At 41.5% G+C, this 21,048-nt stretch overlaps 1 protein-coding gene across 8 annotated transcripts in view; it reads right to left on the bottom strand.

Annotated features, from left to right (window-relative positions):
• The window catches only part of LZTS2 (leucine zipper tumor suppressor 2), a 92,155-nt gene that overhangs the window by 57,288 nt on the left and 13,819 nt on the right, over positions 1–21,048 (bottom strand). Inside the window, exon 1 of one of the 8 annotated variants that reach the window (XM_042459242.1) lies at positions 14,281–14,308. The exons of the other annotated variants lie outside the window; for them this stretch is intronic. The gene's annotated coding sequence lies outside the window, so the exon portion shown is untranslated. Of the gene's footprint in view, positions 1–14,280; positions 14,309–21,048 lie in introns of those variants that run through there. 8 annotated transcript variants of the gene reach the window in all.

The raw sequence follows: 21,048 nt of genomic DNA, 5'->3' as shown, positions 1-21,048 counted from the left end.
ACTTCACATGCACCAAGTGCAAGTTGGTAGCACTCTTGGAGGAGAAAGTGCAGCAGCTGGAGGCCAGAGTAGCTACACTTCAGCATATTAGGGAACAAGAGGATTTCCTGGACACAATAGAACTAACCATCTTGGATGAGTACCATGCAGAGGAAGATGCTAGGGTGGAAGAGGTCACTTGCCAAACAGAGGAGGCAGACAGCTGGAGGAATGTCACAAAGAGAAGTAAGCCAAGAAGGAATTGTTCTGGGAGCTTGCAGCTAGAGAATCGATTCGAAGCTCTTTCCCTTATCAAGGAGGATGAAGAAGAGCAGCATGGACAGACTTCAGGGACGGAGCAGGGGAGCCTGAGAGTCCCACCCGAGGGAACAGTCGCTGCTAAGCCTCGGAGGAGGTGTGTGGTCGTAGTGGGGGACTCCTTGCTGAGGGGTACAGAAGCAGTGATTTGTAGGCCTGACAAGATGTCTCGAGAGGCGTGTTGTCTTCCAGGTGCAAAGATCCGTGATGTGACAGAGAGGCTGACAAGACTGGTCAAGCCTTCTGACCAATACCCCTTCCTTTTGGTCCACGTGGGAACTAATGATACTGCAAGACACAGCCTTCAGAACATCAAAAGGGATTACGAGGCGCTTGGTAGGAAGCTGAAAGGAATGGATGTACAGGTTGTCATCTCGTCTCTTCTGCCAGTTGAAGGGCATGGTCCAGGAAGGGAGAGGAAAATAGCGGATGTGAACAACTGGCTTCGCAGATGGTGCCGCCGAGAAGGATTTGGATTCTTCGATCATGGGCTGCGGTTCCATGAGGAGGGACTTCTTGCAACAGACGGGTTGCATCTCACGCCAGTTGGAAGAAATGTTTTTGCCAACAGTCTCAAGAACTTGATCAGGAGAGCTTTAAACTGAGTTCCGAGGGGAAGGGAGACAATATTAAGGAAGGCGAAAGGGATGGCAAAAATAGTCAAACTGACATAGAGGAGACAAGGCAAACAGTGCAAGGACCCAACAGTGGGAGGCAAAAAAACTTGCACAGGCAGCAAGTAAAAGGGAACCATGGTCTGCGATGTCTCTACACTAATGCACAGAGCATGGGAAATAAGCAAGATGAACTCGAACTCCTAGTACAACAAAGCAAATATGATATAATAGGCATCACTGAAACCTGGTGGGATGAGTCTCATGATTGGAATGTGGAAATAGAGGGGTATAACCTTATTAAGAGAAATAGGCCAAATAAGAAAGGAGGAGGAATAGCACTATATGTCAGAGATATTTACACCAGTGAAGAGATCCTGGACATCAATCATGGAAGCCAGGTGGAGAGCATCTGGATAAGAATCAAAGGGGAGAGAAACAACAAGGATGTTACGGTAGGAGTCTACTGCAGACCCCCAAGTCAGACGGAGGAATTGGATGATATCTTTCTAGAACAGATGACCACACAGTCAGAAAAGAGAGATGTAGTAGTGATGGGCGACTTCAACTATCCTGATATTTGCTGGAAGTCAAACTCAGCAAAATCCTCAAGGCCTAGCAAATTCCTCACTTGCCTGGAAGACAATTTCATGGTCCAAAAGGTGGAAGAGGCAACAAGGGGGTCAGCTATTTTAGATCTGATCCTAACCAACAAGGATGACTTGGTTAATGGGGTGCAAGTGGTGGGATCATTAGGTGGAAGTGACCATGTTCTCCTGGAGTTTGTAATACAGTGGAAAGGAGAAGCCAGGCATAGTCAGACACGCATCCTAGACTTTAGGAGAGCGGATTTCAGTAAATTTAGAGAAGTATTGAGAGCGATTCCATGGTCAGAAATACTAAAAGATAAAGGAGTTCAGGACGGATGGGAGTTTCTCAAAAGAGAGATACTGAAGGCACAATTTCAAACAGTTCCAGTGAGAAAGAAAAACGGGAGGTGTCTCAAGAAACCAGGATGGATGACTAAGGAACTTTTAACCGAGCTAAGTTTGAAACGGAACATGTATAAGAAATGGAAAAGGGGGGAAATCACAAAAAAGGAATTCAAAGAAATAGCAGGCATGTGTAGGGGTAAAGTCAGAAAAGCTAAAGCGCAGAACGAACTCAGGCTTGCTAGAGAGGTTAAGAACAATAAAACGGGCTTTTTTGGATATGTCCGCAGCAAAAGGAAGAAGAAGGAAATGGTAGGGTCACTGCGTGGAGAAGATGGCAAAATGCTAACAGAAGACAGAGAAAAGGCAGAATTACTCAACACCTTCTTTGCCTCAGTCTTCTCAGAAAAAGAAAAGGGTGCTCAACCTGAGGATAATGGAGCAGAGGACAGAATAGGGGAATTTCAGCACAGAATAAGTAAAGAGATAGTAGAGGAACACCTTATTAATCTAAATGAATTTAAGTCTCCGGGACCAGATGAACTCCATCCAAGGGTATTAAAAGAACTGGCAAATGTAAAATTGGAGCCATTGGCAATAATCTTTGAAAACTCCTGGAAAACAGGAGAGATCCCAGCAGACTGGAGGAGGGCAAACATTGTCCCCATCTTCAAAAAGGGGAAAAAAGAGGATCCCAACAATTATTGTCCAGTTAGTCTGAGATCAGTACTAGGAAAGATTCTGGAGCAGATCATTAAACAGAGAGTCTGTGAACATCTAGAAGGCAATGCCATAATCACAAAAAGTCAACATGGGTTTCAGAGAAACAAGTCATGCCAGACAAACCTAATCTCTTTCTTTGATAAAATTACCAGCTTGGTAGATGAAGGGAATGCTGTGGATATAGTATACAGTGGTACCCCGGGATACGAATGCGCCGCCTTACGAAATTTCCGGGTTACGAAAAAAATCCATTGAAAAAAACTGTTCCGGGTTACGAAGGTTATTTCGGGTTACGAAAAAATTTTTGGTGCTTTTCGGCGCTTTTTCGCACGAAATCGCGGCTTTTGCTATTAGCGCCTATGGGTTTTTCGGCTTGCGAAGATTTTCGGGTTACGAAAGCGGCGGCGGAACGAATTAAATTCGTAACCCGGGGTACCACTGTATCTTGATTTCAGTAAGGCCTTTGACAAGGTTTCCCATGACATTCTTGCAAACAAGCTTGTAAAATGTGGGCTAGACAAAGGAACTGTTACATGGATCTGTAATTGGTTGACCGGCCGAACCCAAAGGGTGCTCAACAATGGCTCCTTTTCATCCTGGAGAGAAGTGACCAGTGGGGTCCCACAGGGCTCTGTCCTGGGCCCAGTGTTATTCAACATCTTTATCAATGACCTGGATGACAGAATTGGGAGCATACTTATCAAATTTGCAGATGACACCAAATTAGGGGGAATAGCTAATAACCCAAAGGACAGGATCAAGATTCAAAATGACCTGAATAGACTAGAAAGCTGGGCCAAAGCTAACAAAATGAAATTCAACACGGATGTAAGGTATTGCACTTAGGGTGGAAAAATAAAATGCACAGATATAGGATGGGTGACACCTGGCTGAATGAAACTACGTGTGAAAGGGATCTAGGAGTCCCACTAGACCACAAGTTGAACATGAGTCAACAGTGCGATGCGGCAGCTAAAAAGGCCAATGCTATTTTAGGCTGCATCAATAGAAGTATAGTGTCTAGATCAAGAGAAGTAATAGTGCCACTGTATTCTGCTCTGGTCAGGCCCCACCTAGAATATTGTGTCCAGTTCTGGGCGCCACAATTCAGAAAGGACATTGAGAAACTGGAGCGTGTCCAAAGGAGGGTGACAAAAAATGGTGAAGGGTCTGGAAACCATGCCCTATGAGGAACGACTTAGGGAGCTGGGGATGTTTAGCTTGGAGAAAAGAAGGTTAAGAGGTGATATGATAGCCCTGTTTAAATATTTGAAAGGATGTCATATTGAGGAGGGAGCAAGCTTGTTTTCTGCTGCTCCAGAGAACAGGACCCGGAACAATGGATGCAAGCTACAGGAAAAGAGATTCCACCTGAACATTAGGAGGAACTTCCTGACAGTAAGAGCTGTTTGACAGTGAAAGAAACTCCCTCGGAGTGTGGTGGAGTCTCCTTCCTTGGAGGTCTTTAATCAGAGGCTGGATGGCCATCTGTCAGGGATGCTTTGATTTGGATTTCCTGCATGGCAGGGGGTTGGACTGGATGGCCCTAGTGGTCTCTTCCAACTCTATGATTCTATGGAAAAACTACATTTTTAAAATTACAGCTCCCAGGATCCCCCAGCGTATCTGAGAGTTGTAGTCTCATGGATAGAGACTGGCATTCACTGGAGGATGATCAAGAGCTCTTGGGGTTTTATTTGTTCCATAATACACCCACACTTAACTGCCAACAATATTCTGGCAGGAACAGGGCCCTTTTCAGCAAGACCCTCATACTGCCACCCCCTCATCCGCTCGGGAATGTTAGGCAATTCCAGCACTGGCTCACAGAGAAGACATCTCTGCTCACAGATTGGAAAAGACAGGCCTGCCCACCCCTCCTGTCACGAGGCTGCTTCAGTACTTAGCCATTTATTTGATCTTTGAATTTTTGCTTTTTTAAAGAGAGGTCCAGCCCAAAACCCCTAGTGTGACTGTGGCAGCCACTTGATTTGCCCAGCAGCTGTTCCTGGAAATTCACTGAAATGTGGTGGCTATTGGGGAAGGGGAGCAAAGAGGAACTACCCTTAAAGGGCTATCATACTGTTTAAGAAAGGAGTTTAGACACTTTTGAGTTTGACCATGACAAATACAGGTTTAAATCCTCACTTAGGGCCTGTCTACATGGGACAAATTAAACAGTTTCCACCACCACTACCACCCTTGCATCACCCTGTCTTCACGAGGAAGGACAAAGACCCAATTTTGACTGTAGACAGTCTTCACAAGGGAAGGGCAGTTCCACAGTGAATCCAGGCTATCTCTGCATTAAAGCAATTTAAAAAAAAAACCCTACCTTTTGGTTTGGATCTTCCAAGAAAATCCAGAGCACTTTGGAGCAATGCCAGATAGTGTTTTACACAGCGTTCCACTGTGCTACCTGTTGTCATCTCAGCCGGTGCAATTTGCTCCCTCTCTGAGGTCACAACAAAGTGCCCAGCCCGGTGATGAACACTGGGCACCTTGTTTTCAACCTCAGAAGTAGCACGTTTTGCTGGCACCAGCAGGAGGAGTGGCACAGCAAGATGCTATATAAACAGCTACCTGGCACCACTGTAAAATAGTTAGGTAATGGGTGGAATCTGGGCCAGCTTTGGGTCCAAAATAGTCCAGGAGCAGCCCAGAGCATCCAGGCCAATGTAGACCCACCTTGTATCACTAAAGTGCCTGTGTGGCTTTGGGCAACTTAAACCCATCTTTCAGGCTTTTGGGAGAGCATTTTAAGTCATCTGTCAACTTATGGCAACTCCATGAATTTCTTAGGGTTTTCTTAGGCAAGGAATGCTCAGAGGTGGTTTTGCCAGTTCCCTCGTCTGAAATGTAGCCTACAGCACATGGTATTTGTTGGTGCTTTCCTATCTAAGAACTAACCAGGGCTGACCCTGCTTAACTTCAAATATCAGATGTGCTCTGCTGCCATCAAATACTTTGTAAGATATACTGAAAAGGATAACAGAAAACTGGAAAGTTGTTCCCCCACCTACACATGGTGAATATTCAGAATTAAGGCTTTTAACTACTGCCATAACAAGCCTTCCTATGCTAGGCAGAAAACTGTAAAAACTCTGCTACTAGTAACTAGAGAAAAAACATAAGCCATCTTGGGTTGGCCAAACAACCCAACAAAATGGAAGATGACTATCTTTACAAGAGCCAGAACTGGCCAAGGATTTGTTCTCTAAGAACAGCAAGGAAAAGACAAGACCTCTCTCAGTTTCATTGTAAGTCATCGACTGCCAAGCTATTATTGTGTTTTGTTGTTGTTGTTGTTGTTGTTGTTGTTGTTTAAACCACCATCTAGTAGACGTACTTAAATCCACAGCTCTGTAAAATCAGCATAGAAGCACAAGTTGTATCTAAATTCAGCAGGTTCCGTTATGAAAATGGGTCAGAGAAAATTGAACAAGTGCATCATGAAACTGCAGGGAGGTTGGGGACACACACACTGTAAACTATATTAGTTTCAAAAAACAACACAGCTCCACATACAATATACCAGCATATAGATAAACACATTTATGCTGACTAAGGGTGGTAGGAATTATAATCCAGCATATATAAGAAACACCAGGTTGGAGAAAGTCACTTTAGTAGACAGATCAAGGGTCAGCCTTTAGTAGCTTTCTTCCACATGTGTATTCCTGGCTGTCAGCAAATTCTTGCAATATACTCCCGGATATCCTCCCTCCCAAGTCCTGTCTAAGCAGTCAGCTTCAGTCTCATTCTCCTTCACTCTGAGAGAGAATCCAACAGCCTGAGAAGGGAGGGAACAGATGGAGGAACACCACCCATAACACATCACAGTCTAACCCAAAGCCTCACATGACAGGATGGAATCCATCATGCATCAGTCATGGGGCTGCACACCATTCTAAAGTCCAGTCACTGTTTAACCCTTCACCATCCTGTACTGCCTAGTCATCCAGCTGCACAGGTTAGGCTGGTAGAACGATTGTCAATTTTGTCAAGTTCTGCCACTTGGGCAGAAAGAAAGAGGAAGCAAGAGGTGCAACATAACTGTCAAATACTTCTGCCATGCCATCAAAGCAGAATGGCATCATGGGGGAAAATGTCAAATTCCACTGGTCAATTACCAGTGACACAATTCAACATTCCACGGGGTGTAGAAGCAGCTTTAGAATTTAAAGCTTCACCTCAGTTATAACTAGGGGAAAGGGTGGAATAGACCTACCCTCACTAATGCCATAGTTATTAAGAGTTGTGACATGATGCATACAAGCAACAAGATCACCTGATTTTTGACCTTAAACACCAAAATGCCCCTGGCATGTAAAACTAATGGTCACAGGTTATGGGAACTGTGGTTTAAAACACCTGGAGGGCCCCAGATTGATTGCCACCAATATACATGAATATATGTACAAATTATACATTAATAAGCTTGAGAAATTATATCAGAAACATTGTAGGTAATAAATAGACATAAAATATATATTTATAAAAATACAATTTATTTATAAAATAGCTGTACCCAGCCATGCGCTGCTGTGGCTCAGTCTGGTTAAATGGAAAAGAAAGAAAAGAGAAAGCGCACATTTCTGAAATATTTAATTTCACAATGCTTGTGGGTATACAATATTTTTTGCTATTCCATTGTCTGTGTAGAACACTCAACATATAATTATCCATGTGAGAAGCAATCCGTGTCTAGATGTAAACCGTACAAAAGACTGGCCCTGAGTTGATGGTGATTGCAAATGGCAATCTAATATTTAGTATAGTGTGTGTTGCTGGTTACGTCCAACAGATGGTGCTGTTTTTTAAAAAAACATATTTTTACCTGTCACAGGTGTGACATCTATATAATAGTAGATATATGTATATAAAAACATGTGTGCATTTGAATGGAATGTTGTGTCAAAATTTCAAAGCAATTGGTGAAGAACTTTCGGAGATTTAAGATTTTGAACAAATGTTCAACATGTTTACATTTTTATTTATATATTTATAAAAATAAATATTTTATAACTTATTAGAACACAAAGACATAGGATATCACCTGGATATATACCTTCTTGGGACTTATAATATCTAACATAGAGAATATGGTAATGGTAAGTCATGAAGCACTCAGATTTTGATTTCGTGTGGTTTGGTCTTAACATGTGTCACTTGTTCACTATCTATTATACTCACGCTGCGTTAAAATAAAATTGTGATTTTAAAATAATCAGTTCCAAGAAATTAATTTCATGCATTTATCTGTTCTTGCTTAGTAAGATTCTCTCCCCCCCACCACACACACACACACACTTCCAAACTTTATAAAACTGTTAAATGCACTGGTAGCTGTTGCCTTCCATACCAAGGGAGTAGCACACTTTTTTTAGGTTTTAGTCCAAGTTTTAAAGAAGTTTTTCATGGTGTTGGAGTGTACTCAAAAACAGATTCAGCACCATAGATAACTCCTTTAAAGTTTGGGTTAAAATAGCAATAGCAAGTACATTTCTATACTGCTTGTCAGTGCAGTTAAGCACTCCCTAAGCGGTTTACAACTGTAAGCTAATTGCCCCCAACAATCTGGGTACTCATTTTAGCAACCTCGAAAGGATGCAAGCCTGAGTAGAGCTGGAGCCCTTTTGCTGGTATTGAACTCGTAACCTTATGGTTTTGAGTGAGTGGCTGCAGTACAGGCATTTAACCACTGCGCCACCAGGGCTCCTTAAAAGCTGGAATGGATTCACCATCCCATGGACTGAGCTGCCACCAAACATCACTGATAATTTCTTTTTGTTTCACAAGTAAAGGGATGTTCCCTTCTCTATCAATGAAATCATCCTACAGTAAACTCTGCATTGCATGACTTTGCTAGTGGGAACATTCAAGAGATGAATGGTTTACTGCTTCAGAAAAAAATCAGTATGTGGTCATTAAAAACAAAAGAGATTATCCGGTGCCATTCCCACTGGGCAAAAAAAGCAGCTTATATCACTGCGATTCTGACTCGGATTCTAACTCGAATCTGACCCATCGTTCCTATTAAAAATGGGTGCAAACAGACCCGGGTTTTTTACCCCTGTTTTCCTTCCCATTGGTATTTTCCCTGTGGTAATTTGAAGTGGTTTATTTTGCTCCCTGTTCCCACTGCCCTTCCGGAACCTCTTTTTTAAAAAATCAGCTGTCAATCAAGCGCTTAAGCACTTGACGTCACAGCCAATCAGTCGCTTAGGCACTTTTCCCCTCCGGGAAAGGGAAAAGGGAGCCTCTCTTTGCCCCCAATCTCTTGGCATCCAGCCTCTTCTGTGTCTCCCCATAGTTCCTCTGGGAAAGAGAGGAGAGGAGCCTGTCTTTGCCCCCAATCCCTTGGCATCCAGCCTCTCCTGTGTCTCCCCACAGTTCCTCTGGGAAAGAGAGGAGAGGAGCCTCTATTCCCCCAAATCCCTTTGCCTTCCCCATTGCTCCCTGGGCTGTCTGGGGGGCGATCGTGCAGGCATGTACTGCAAAGCCCATCTGCTGCTCAGGCGCTCAGGCAGAGGCAAAAAAAGAAAAAATAATAATAGTTTAAAATGGTGTTCAATGGCTCTCCTCACACATCAGTCTATGAATGTGGAGCAGAGGGGAGGTTGCAGGGGAAGTAATATGTTTACTATGTTTGGAGTTCAATGTAGCCTTACCCTGCTTCCCAATCCACCGGGAAAAAGGCTATGTGAATGGAAGAAAACGGCGCCGGTAACGCAGGAAAGAGACCATGCCAGTGACACCCCCACTCCAGCGCCTTGAGCACTGCTCTTCCCATCTCCAGGTTCCCGAATCAGACACCCTTTCGTTCCCATTCATTTGCCCTGAATCAGACTCAGGATGCACAGGAAAACTCGCTTTAAAACCACGTTTTTTTAAAACCGATTTATCGACCTATAATTCAGGTTTTCCTAGATAAATTGAATCAGATTCGAATCTCAATGGGAACGATTTCGGAGCAATGCAGGTCAGATTCGCACTCAAATGGAAACGATGCACCCATGATTCGCATCCAGACCCACGTTATAGGCCAGTGGGAATGACCCCTCCAATTTGCAAAGAGGAGTGTGTCTGAAAGCAGACTAAAGCCTAACTCAAACATGCAACTACCACTACCCATAACTGGAAAGACACGCATGCAACTCCACATAGAAAGCCACTGGTGTGAAGCAACTCCCCATACTGTTACTGCGATCCTAACCCCTTTCCCCCATATTTAAAAATGTATGGTAAAGAATTACTGTATATACTCATGTACAAGTCTAAAATTTTTGGTAAAAAACCTGACCCAAAAACCTGAGTCAACCTATCCATGGGTCAGTGTAAGTACTGTACTTAACTCATAATAAATGAACCATTCCCTGGTGAAAGACAAGAGTGAAACCTGACCTAAAGGCATTGACACCTTCTACTCTCTCATTCATCCAACCTTTCATATGAGCACAAACAGTTACACCTGCTGGAATTCTGGAAGTTTTTTGGATTTGTTTTCCTTTGCTTCATCCTTAGCTCATTTGTTGCATGCCCCTAAATTTTAGCCTCAACTTATCCATGGGTCATATCAAAATCCACAATTTTGCCACAAAAACCTGACTTCGACTTATACATGAGGTTGACTTATAGTCGAGTATATATGGTGTGTTAACAAGAATGAAAACTACTGCAGCTCGTTGAGAGGCTACGAAGTGAATTGGCCACCCAGGGAGATGGATGACTAGAAATGACTCAGGCCTTAAGAGATGACATCTTTTGTTGGAGAGGTTCTGTAAACTTTATAGCTGACGTTAAGGCCTCTTCATTAAACAAATCCCAACAAAGCAAACGGAAGAAAGCTAAAGTTGTTTTTGCAGTTCAGAACTATGGGGAAGGCATATCACACTCTGCAGGGACATGCTTAAGGCCCATGAGAGGGCAGGGCAGGTTTTTAGGCAAGGAACCTACAATTCTACAGGTAGGAGGGTGGATTTCCAAGCCTGCTTCTCCACTGGGTGCTAGGCTCTATGTCCCTTAGGAGCTGGGCTGTTCTGCACCATTTCTTTTTTACATTTATATATCTTTATTTCTCACTTTAGGTATATTAGCTACATTTACTGTATAGCCTTCCTTTCCTCCAATGAGCTCAACATAGCATGCATGTCTTCTTGCTGTTTATTTGCACAATAATCATGTGTAATAGGATGGCTGAGAAAGAGTGGCTGGCCCAACATCTGGTAGTGAGTTTCATAGTTGAGTGAGCATTAAACCCTGCAAGTTACAAGTCCAAGCCCAGCACTATGACCTCTACACCTCTCTGGCTCTTCTTTTCTCCCTTTGTGCTATGCAACTGATGAGAAAAGAAAGATGGCTTTATAACAACCCTGTAAGGTGACTTCAGCAAATAGATGGCAAAAAAAATCCAGTCATATCCTCCTGTATTTCACAGGAAAATTGTTATTGTTTCATACTATAGGTACAACTGAGGAGGGCAAAGTGGAATGCCAGGTATTTATCTGTGGTGGGCCAAAGTGGGATCTGTGAGCCTTGCCACGGCATATCATCAAGTCTACACTTGTGCACTGTTAACTAATGCCACACAGCATTTGCTTATGTTAGGTACAGGTGACTTACCAGTTAGCCTCCTGTAATGCACTCTGTGTGGGTCTGCCCTTGAAGATGACTTGGAAGCTACAGCTAGTACAAACTACATCAGCATGATTGCTGACCAGCACACCATACAGAAAACATATAACATCAGTCCTAAAGGAACTACGCTGGCTGCCAGTTTACTACTGGTCTGAACTCAAGGTTCTGATGATCACATGCAAAGACCTAAACAACTCTGGACCTCAATATTTGAAGGAGTATCTCTCCCTATACAGTATATATTTGCCTCGGCACTGAGGTCTTCAGAAGGGGGCAGCCTCTGTGTCCAACATGGACATGGGAGAGGGCATCTTTGGTTATTGAACCCCAGTTGTGGAACACCCTCCACTTGGAGATCTTTAATTTACTTTAAATGGACTTGGTTTTGATTGTTATATCCTTTTAAACTGTTTTAATTTGTTCCTGTATTTATTGTTTATTGTTTTATTCCCATTTAAGCTACTTTGTGTTGTTGTTTTTGTTTTCAATTTTTTATTGCTTTAATCTGTATGCTTCCCTGAAATCCCACGATAAAAAGGAAGATAAAAATATTTTAATAAAATAAATAAATAAAAATAAACAATGAGGCCCACCAACTGTGGCCAAGTGCAAAACAGTGGTGAAGGAAGAGGACCCATTTAGCTGAAACACTGAAATACCTAAACACTACACTGAGCCATCTATTCTCATATACTGATTAGGGTACATTTTTCAGTTGTTTTAAATTGTGTCTTGGATTTAATTCTGCTTTAAGCTTTGATCCTGTTTTATGTTTCAGTTGTCTTTTTATTAAATGTTACTTAAGATGCCTTGAGTCCCATTTTACAGAGAAAGGCAGGATATGAATCCAACAGATAAATAAATATGCACACAAGTACAAATCTATCCCTGAATTTCTACAGAGTTGTGATCCTTAAAAGTCTAATTTAGGTGTGAAAAAAGCCTTTGTACTTATAAACTTTTGGGAGTCTGAAGCCCTCCCCCAATCTACTGCAAAATACCCAGCAACCTTTCTTCCACTGCTCATTCCTGGCACATATATGGTGCATGAGCATGCATGCACACAGGCATGCATACACACAAATATAAGCCTATTATATCTCAAGATCAGCAAGTCCTATGCCACCTGAGTCCCTACCATGGCTATGCTTTCAACTGCCAGGATATCAGGTCACAACTGACTTGTGGCTACAAAGAAACTGAATACGAAGCATACCACCTAGAAGAGCTTGGGAAAAGTTGTTGTTCTCATTTACTTATTTATTTATGTTCTACAAATGCCAGAATCCCCAGCCAGCAGGGAATTCCAGGCACTGCGGTAAAAAAAAGTAACGTTTTCCAAAGGGCAAAGGAACCATGCTCAACAATCCTCCCCTCACGTGCCTGCACCAGTTGAGCCTGTTCTGCAGAAAAGTCAAACCTGCAAGAGAAACACGTCCTTCTCTCTCTGTTTCCCTGATCCAGAGATCGCCAACACTAACTGGCAAAGGCATTTCAGTGTATGACTGACACAGATGCCCTTTGTGACTGAGCCAGTAAACAGTACCGGTGACCCCAAGGCAAGACTGGAGCAGAGGAAAGGCCTGCAAAGAGACTTGCTGCCTTCAGGAAGGCACGTTCTTCTGCTTCACTTTGTCCACCTGGGATTTTCTTACATAAAACAAGAGGCAAGGAAGCAAGGCTTTTTGGCAGGCAAGACATTGCCAGACGGAGTGGGAGGAGGTGGAACATTTTTTGCTCAAGACCTCATTTCATCTTGTTACAGCTTCTGCCAGCCAGACAGGGAAGTTTAGATTTTTTAGACCACAACATCTCAGCTAGCAAGCACTAAACATCTAACAAGAAGGCTGCTTCTTAGGCCCACAGACATCCGGGTTAATAATTCTGCTCCCCGCAAAGGGAAAAGCCCCTCAAGTAGGAGGCACTTTGCTCTCCGGCATAAAGACCGAAATGGATAGGTACTGATAATACAATCAGCTCTCTATATATTGTATATGGATTTTTAATCCATGGATTCAAGCATCCAGGCCTTGAAAATATGTTTAAAATAAATAAATTCCAAAAAGCAAACTTTGATTTTGCCATTTTATGTAAGGGACACCATTTTACTATGCCATTGTATTTAATGGGACTTGAGCATCCATGGATTTTGGTATCCCTAGCAGGTGAGGGTCCTTGAACCAAACCCCTGCAGATATTGTACCAGAGGCTCACCGTACAGCCCATCACAACCCCAGCAGTGTAAGACCGCAACACAGGCCCTAGCCTGAGAAGCAAGAAAGGGAGACACCAAACTGAAGCTGTACCACATACTACCTGCATGTCATCTAGGGGTAGCCATGTTGGCCATATAGCAAATCCAATAACATCCAAACAATGATACCTCTATTGGGATAACCAAATTTCACAATTACATGTTACAAGCTTTCAAAGCCACACTGGCTTCTTTTTCAGGCAAACAGGAAAAAGAAACTGAAGATGTTAGTCATAGGCCTGCATTTTTTATTTCTGGTCTTAGTTCAGATGATAGGGAGGGCTATCCACAGGCTGGCACCTCCCCCTTTGGCCACTGGTAGATTTTCAAAGTCAAGGAAATTTAATGTCCATTTGCAATTCAAAGCCAGTATGACTTTGAAAGCTTACAACATGTAATTGTGCATTTTGGTTGGCCCAATAAAGGTATCATTCGCCCGTTACAGACAGGCAAAAAGTACGTGCCATGCACGTACTAAGGTTAGGAAGGGTCATCCTTTCCGGATGTCCCTAATCCTAGTATGCGCTCAGCGCGTACAAAATGGCGACGCCCATTCTACACAGGTGCCGCCGTTTTGATGTTGCGGACGCTTAGAGTCCGCACGTCGCGCAGCGGGAATGACACCGTGAGTGCGCCATTGACGACTTGCGGCGCCATTTCCACACCGCAAGAAGAAGCTGCATTTTTCAGCTTCTTTTTTGTTGCGTCTGGGAATCGCACAGTTTGTCCGCTGTGATTCCCGGACGCAGCAACCAGCGGCGCCAGCAGACCACCCTTTTTGGGTGGTCTGTAAAACGCCATTGTTTGGATGTTATTGTACCTGCATGTCAGTCATTCTCTCACTCTTTCTCTCTCTGATCTTCAGTCTCTAAGAAAGAAAGAAAGAAAGAAAGGTAATTTAGCAATGGCCTACAACTTTGGCAAACAGATTCTAATTCCTGCTCAACCATGGAAACCCACTGACTGACTTTGGGGGGAAAACAGTAATAGGTTCACCTTAGAACCTAAGGCTTAGGCCATCATAAGTCAGAAATGACTTGAAGGCACACAACAACAAGCGTTAGTTACCTGCCTATTAATTGCACTGTTCATCTGTGCCTACTTTCCTGAGAAATAGGACACTTCAGGGGACCTATACACAATCATTTCTGGAGACATGTGGTATTTCTACTAAAGTATGGGGTGAAGTATTTCATGAGAATGGTCCTCAAAGCTTGGGCTACAGAATGCTAAACAGAGCCAATGATTGTGGGGACAAACCAAGGAAGCTTAACCCAACATAACAACAACAGTAACATTGTGGTTGCAATCTTACACACATTTATATGAATTGGAACAAGTCTCATTAAAAGCATCATGACCTATTTTTGAGTAAACATTTCACAATGGTTGCAGTGTTTTGTGCTCCGTTTTCCCAAGTCTCTTGGGAAGAGATAAAATCTATTCTGAAAAGTAATTAATTACACTACAATCACAAGGCCAAAAACATAGTCATTTATCACCACAAGTATTTTTTTTAGTAACACTTTACTTTCCTGTGCATCAAAGTTAACTAAAATAATGTCCTTTTAGTAACCTAGGGAAAAATTCTGAGCACTACAACCTGCTGGTCTGTAGTAGAAAACTCCCACCCCACCTCTCCATTTATCATAACTTCAGCAGACACAAAAATGAACCAGACATCAAACAACACAAGCCAACTGTGGCCTATATGCAATACCTTCTACATCCCTGCACTACCTCACACCTTGCGAACACAGAAGTAACTAGAATTGTAGGTACGTTTAGGCCACAAAATAAGTTATTCTCATTATGTTACAGATGTAATGGAATATGGTTACGTTTTTGTTACTAGAAAAGTGGGATCAATTGCAGGTAATGAGCTAGTTTTAGCTAGTTAATTTCAAACCTGGCTTCCAGGTCTCTCTGAATTTGAGAATCATGACTACAGCTTGCTATGTTAAGTAAGTAAGGTGGAAAATGTGGTCAGTTCCTGCTTTTGTTCTCATTGTTAAGGACTCTGTAGAACTGGAATTAATGTTCACAGCCACATCTTCTTCACATTGTCATCTGCACTGCACAGACTGCATCAACTAACAGAGTTTTCTGTTCCACATTTTAGCAACCACACTCAATGCAATGTTCCAATTATTGGTGGTCATTTCTAAAAAGAGAGTTCCTAGGCCCAAACCCCACCAAAGCCACATCCTCTATAAAACTTCACTCATAATCCCATACTTGTGGTGGTGAATTACAGTTATTCAACAGTCAGTAAAAATGTACTTTCCACATCCTCAGAGGTACTAAATTAATTCCAACTTTACATCTTCCCAGGCTGAGCCTTGGCTAGAAACAGTTTCTTAAGCTAAGTTCTGGAGAGCCTCGCCAAGCATTACTGAGGTTAGAACATTTCTGTAATACCTAACTAGAACTTTAAAGTCTTGCAGTCAGAGCTAAGGTTGCTGGGTCAGGAACATCCCAAATTGTGAGATTTCAGGGCCAAAACCTGAGATCTAGGAATGGCTTTTGGTGATGCTATAGGGAATCCCCTTGATGTCAATAAGTGTGGTACATCAAGTAGCAGCCACAATTTCTCTGTTGTTCAAGTCAAAGTTTCCAAATCTAACAAATGAAACAATATTTTAAATTTAAGAATTAAACTTTTGTAAAATAATAATAATAATAATAACAACAACTCTCCAGCCTCTGCACTGAACAGGAAAAAATTCCGCAGCTACACTGAACACCTTTGCAAGCACTGCTTTTATTTGGGGATTACCGTCTAACCAAATAAAGTTTTCAAAGCTTCACTTTGAACAAGAAAAGCCAACTAATTCCATCAATGAGAATGATCCTCTTTACACAGAACACAGAAAGACTAGAATGCAATACTTGGGAGACTACACAGAACAGGGAACAAAGTGAAGGCAAGGGGTAAACATAGGGAAGATATATATTTGTTTCACTTACATTTCTGTAGGCTTTGTTGTAGGCTTTAGATGCAGTACTATAGGGTTAGACAGATGGTGGTAGATCAAGGTGTACTAGAAATCTTGGGTTATTTGCAATAGATCAACAAAGGATTTCTGACACCTAAAAGACTAACAACAGCTACAATAAAATGACTCCTACTCCAACTAAACTATACAGGTGACATGAAGAAAATGTGGGTAACCAGGTGTGGACTTTTATGTGAAAGGAACTGTGAGCTCCATTCAGTTCTAGTACTTAAAACAAATTATTGGGCTCTGGATTTATTTACCATACTTGAAAGTCTTATGTCATAGGCTTCATTTGGTGGGTCTGGGCAGTCTAGATCCCACAATCCAGAAAAAGAACATAGGAACTAGTGTTACCTATATCTAATTTCCTTCCAATTTTGTCCTATTTTCTGGGCCTTCAATCACCTTTTTTACCCACTTCTGAATTCTCCCCAGTTAATCTAAAAAATTTATTAACATGTCAATCACAGAAATGCAAACTACGTCCAGTACTTTAGATAACCAGTACCATCTGGATTATTAATTTCTCTGTTTTATATCCTTAGTACATTTAATTATAGTTTTTTTCCAGTCGTCTCTATAAGTTCTTTTTAAAAATCTTTTTTTAAAAAATTCTGTTAAAGAAGTAATGTACAGGAACTCATCTACTTTGCCAACTGAGATATACCTGTAATCTAAAGACCAAAGAAATTAATGTATCAGTTTTCATGTCTCCTTGGAGGGCTAAGGAACGCTGCTGGAAACACAGTACAGGTATGCCTCAGTATGCCAGCCTCCCCAGCTCAGCACCTGCTAGACATGGGGGACTGCAACTCTCATTATCCACAGCCGGCATGCCTAAATAGAAACAACAGGATCCTAGACAGGTTACTCAAGGCCCAGGAGTGCCTACCTCTTTTTTTTAAAGTAAAATAGGTTATGCTAGTTTGAGTTTATAAGAATTATAATTTGGCACATTTGGAGGCTGCTCAATTGGAGGAGGCATCTCTGTATGGCTTTTCTCCCTTAGTTTGAGAGGTGTTTTTATTAATCTTTTATTATCAAGGTTTTTTGTTTTTTTGTTTTTTGCAGCCTCTGGGCCCTGTTCATGTTCAGAAACTGATTTATTTGTTTTCTGTTCAACTTTCTGAAAGTACAGTGTCTGCTTTTCCAAACAACAATCCCAAAGACCACTGTCTCCCACTGTGACACACGCCTACAGTCACTATGCTGATTTCATAGACTCAAGCAGCTGGAAGGGATTTAAAGGTCACTTCATCCAGTTTTTTCCCATTCCATTCACTACTTGCAGCTCTCACACCAACTGATTTACTCTAACATCTGCATATGTAAATAGAATTAACAAGGCCCAAGAAAGACATCTAGTCCAGATCTAGGTGCATCTGCCTTTAATTTTTTTTTAAATCAGATTCTAACATGTTGCTTTGATAGTATCTTCAGAAAGGGAGCATGTTCTTACAATCTTCTATTAGAAATGCTAAATTCTGGTGAAAGAAAACTGGGATTCTGCTGTTAATGTAAATAATGTATAAGTGATTATGTGACTGCTTGATTTGCCATGTGAGGGGCTTCTTAAGTCTCTATTACTATTAGTATTGTTATTATTATGCTACTGTGAGGAGGTTAGAGGAGAGTCTAGATTAACTGAAAAAGAATATTAGAGGTGTTAGATCACATGTGGGAGCTCCACAAGAAACTACTGCAAGAATGGAGAAATTGAGGCCCTACTGCCATATCTGAGCCTTTTGGCTACCCCAAATGCTCACATCCAGTTCCCTATGATAGCACATTTTTTTGCTTGTCCATCTTTTGTACAGATTTTCCCATTCTAAAGGAATAAATTACTATATATTCTCATGTATAAGTCTAGAAACTTTAGTGAAATAACTGATCCAAAAATATATGAATTGACTTATCTATGGGTCAATGTAAATACTGTACTTTAACCCTTACTTTAAAAAAAGCAAGTATCCCCTGGTAAAAGGCAATAATATAGGCGCAGTATACATGGCGCTAAAGCACCATGGTCGTGCCATGCTAGGGTTACAGGACCACGCGGCAACCGCACAGTCCCTAACTCTAGCACGTACTGGCGGCACAATAATGGTGATGCCCCATGTACATGTGCAACACCATTATGATGTAATGGATGCATAGTGTCTTGCACATCGTGCCTCACCAGTTACATCACGAGTAACTGGCGTGGGTTCTTTTTCCTCTGCAGGGAAGACGTGCAGTTTGGCAGCTGCGGCTTCCCTGCGGAGGAAAAACAGGCACCGGCAGACCACCATTTTTCGGCAGTCTGTACTGTGCCATAATCACTTTTGGAAGCACTGATTTCCCCTCTATTCTCTCATTCATCCAGCTTTTAGGGTGAGCACAAACCGTTATGCTTGCTGGAATTTTGTATGTTCTTTGACATTGTTTTTCTTTCCTTCATCCTTTAGATCCTTTGTTACATGCTCCTAAATTTTACCCTTGACTTATCCACAAGTCATATCAAAATCCATAATTTTGGCCGCAAAACCTGCCCTTACTTATATATGAAATCAACTTATAGTTGAGTATATACGGTAACCCTCCTAATGCTTGGTTCCTGGCAGTGAGTGTTTTAAACTAACATCTGCCAGTATTTCTAACTCTACCACTCTCTCTTTATTCCCACCTACAGTACTTGAATGTCCTCCTCCCCACCAAACAAAAAAATCCTCTGACACATGCATTTTAAGAGGCCAGAATTTAGGACTGGAGCGTGGCTTCCAGCCTCTTAAGACACATGCAGCATTTAAACAGCATACCTCCAAAGTGACCTGAAGCAGCTTTATTTTGGCCTGTATGTTCAAGCCCTAAATTTGACCTTTGGACCTTTTACCCCAGGCTAGGGTTACCAGATCTCAGGGTCTGGGACTGAGTGTTGGGGCTTAGACTGTCTTCTCCAGTACTGAGGAAGAGAGAAAGGAATATCAGGGCAAGAGCACATTGGACAAAAAATTGTCCCCATATACACAGTAATTTCTGTCTTTGTTAGATGTGTGTTTTTCATCTGAATGGCATACTCTTTGTAACCATAGTTGATTTTAATGTCTTACAGTTAATGACATCACCAGGGTCTGCCCCTTGTGAAATCACAAGGGGTCATGTATAGGTCTCAAGTTTTGGTCCTAAAATCTCAGGGTCTGGGTTAGTCCTGACCTGGCAACCCTATTTTTCACCTTTTCTTTGGTGGAACAGTAGGCCAGCCTCAGTCCTCTGGATCTACTCTTCCTCTAAATCTTGAAAGCCATCAACCTGAGTCAGGTGCAGAAGACATACAATGAAAGAACTACAGAATTCTGAGTGCAGAGATGTCTTCCAAGTTCCAAAACTGAACAGATTTGACAGGTCAAAACATTCTTTATTTCAGCAGTCTCATGCAGGCCAAAAAGGGAACAGCTTTATTGCAACTACTGTTAAACAACTGCAAGTCTGCAATCTTTGATGATCCACTAGAAATTACCCAGAGATCTACCAGCAGATCTATGTCCTGCCCACTACCCCTGCCTGCATGGATTTCTAAATGTTAGAAAAGCAGGAGTGGGGAATATTTGGCCCTCCAGATGTTTTGAGCTATGGATCCCACTTAGGGTTGCCATAAGTCAGGACCTCCAAACCGGGACAAATGTTGGGCAACATTTTCAAATGTAGGACACATTTTAAAAATGGAGGACGTGGAAAAAAATGAAGGTTTTTTTTTAAATGTTAATATAAATGCATGTTTTTTAGGCATGATCAAAATGGAGGACATTTTGGCATTATTCCTAGACAGATGGCAGAAATGGACTTGCCCTCGGGTTCAACTTTACTTCTCAGAAGTGTGTACTTGGTCCAGGGACTATGGTTTTTCTTCACTGCGCGTGAGTTTGTAAAAATCACAGCAAGTTACATTGGCCGTGCCTCGGAGGCTTCTTGATATCAATATCACCATCATCATCATCACTATAATTGTCCAGGAAAGGCAGACTTGTTAGCATTCAAAGCGCCATAAATACACAGAAAATGCACTTGCATATATTTAATAATAAAAAATAATGGAAAAAAAATAAAAAACAAGGCAGGGGTGTATATATTTGATAATAAAAATTAATGTAATAAAATAAAAAACGCAATAATAAAAATTAATGAATAAAACAAAAACAAGAATAATAAAACATTAATGAAATCAAATACAAAACAAGCAATAATAAAAAATTAATGAAATAAAATAAAACAAGCAATAATAAAAATTAATAAAATAAAACAAGCAATAATAAAAATTAATAAAATAAAACAAGCAATAATAAAAATTAATAAAATAAAACAAGCAATAATAAAATTAATAAAATAAAACAAGCAATAATAAAAATTAATAAAATAAAATAAAATAAGTATTTTATATTTTTAAAAATAATTTAAACCCCCCCAAAAAAACAAGGCAGACCTAATGGCCACTGACTCAGCTTTCCTCCTCCTCCTCTGCCCCAATTCTGCCCTTCAAGGCACCCTTCCTCCTCCTCCTCCTCAAGGCTATGGAATCCTGGGAACTGTAGCTCTGTGGACCATTTAGCCTC

This window comes from Sceloporus undulatus, chromosome 3 (assembly GCF_019175285.1).
Source record: "Sceloporus undulatus isolate JIND9_A2432 ecotype Alabama chromosome 3, SceUnd_v1.1, whole genome shotgun sequence".
Taxonomy (NCBI): domain Eukaryota; kingdom Metazoa; phylum Chordata; class Lepidosauria; order Squamata; family Phrynosomatidae; genus Sceloporus; species Sceloporus undulatus.
The sequence above is the reverse complement of the archived record's forward strand: the minus strand, read 5'-3'. Positions and strand labels throughout refer to the sequence as shown.